The sequence below is a fragment of the Ambystoma mexicanum genome, chromosome 3q, assembly GCF_040938575.1.
Source record: "Ambystoma mexicanum isolate Mex_15411 chromosome 3q, UKY_AmexF1_1, whole genome shotgun sequence".
NCBI classification, from domain to species: domain Eukaryota; kingdom Metazoa; phylum Chordata; class Amphibia; order Caudata; family Ambystomatidae; genus Ambystoma; species Ambystoma mexicanum.
In genome coordinates, this window is record NC_090926.1 from 1,136,555,006 (window position 1) to 1,136,556,304 (window position 1,299).

Consider the following 1,299-nt stretch of genomic DNA (forward strand, 5'->3'; position numbering starts at 1 on the left):
ACAAAAAAGGCTTGGCAGATAGCTAGAGTGGCAGTTGCTCCATCCTGTGTATCCACATGGACCCCTCCCAACATCTGCTGCAAAGATGCAGGCAAGGAAAAGCACAGGATGGGCTTCTTACAGACGGAGGCTATGCCAGGCGTCGATGGCTCTAGCGGCAACTAGTGTCAGGGTGGAAATATAATCATCGTCCCACCCCTAACAGTCAGAGTGCCCTGGATGGGAGTCTTCCCAATGTCTGCTTTATCGTCCATCCTATATTCAACATGCATGTTTACATCTTGTTTTGGGGACATTTCCGAGCAAATTTCAAAATTGCATCTCAGTCCAAACGGAGACATAGTCGGCAGGGTTCGTACCTGCGCAGGGAGACACCAATGGATTTCAAGTCCATCGCCTTAACCACTCGGCCATGACTACTCATGAGAGTGAGTCTCTCACTCGACAGATTGTGCTGTGCTTACACAGAAGAGTCCGTAGTCTCTACTGCCTTGCCTCTAGATCTTTTCCTGTACTTTCCACCCTTCTCTCTCATCATGCACCGTTCTTTCTCCTCACAAGTTTCTTTTAAATGTACATATACGTGTAGATGAGGTCCCAAATATGGCCTGCACTCCAGTCTCCCATTTTGAAGTATCAGAAACATTCAAACCGAGATATGTGATGTACGACGATCAAATAAACCAGCAGAGAGCCGCACTAAGGCTCTGTCCAGTGTCAATCAGAAGATCAATACCTATTGAAGCGCCAATACCCAGACAACCATGGGCAGTAGGATATCCATTTAGACAACCATATCAGAAAATGACAAGAAATGAAGATTGTTTAAACATTATACCAGAATAAACTCAAAAGGCCTTAATGGAAGATAACAATGACGTCACAAGTGCTAAAACAAATGTACAGATGAAGAACGACAACCAAAAGATGACACACAGAGATGAAACACCATGAATAAGAATAGGAGAAGAGACGATGGTGAAATATAAAGAAACGTAACGGTAAAGCAGGATGAAAGTATTGAACCAGCTAACGCCTGTACATAGGCTTGTAACGCAAGAAGCTAAGAAAACAGTGCGGCTTGCTATGCTTAGTAGAAGAATAGAGTGGCAAGCTGTTAGGGAGAATTCTCTGTTTAGGCTGAATTTCATAACCTAGTGAGTTCCCCAGCAGCTTTGCTGGATTTTTGGGGTTTATTTTTTTTCTCCCGCCAAGAGTGAGACTCTTTTACCCTCACTCTTGGACATGATTTGAGTGTGTTTCTTTCACTCTAGATGTGTTTAATGGGCTATGGGGTCT

At 44.0% G+C, this 1,299-nt stretch overlaps 1 non-coding gene across 1 annotated transcript; it reads right to left on the reverse strand.

Moving 5' to 3' along the window:
• Positions 1 to 338: 338 nt before the first annotated feature.
• Positions 339 to 420, reverse strand: TRNAS-UGA (transfer RNA serine (anticodon UGA)). The gene has a single exon. It is a non-coding gene; the product is annotated as a tRNA-Ser (tRNA).
• Positions 421 to 1,299: the final 879 nt, after the last annotated feature.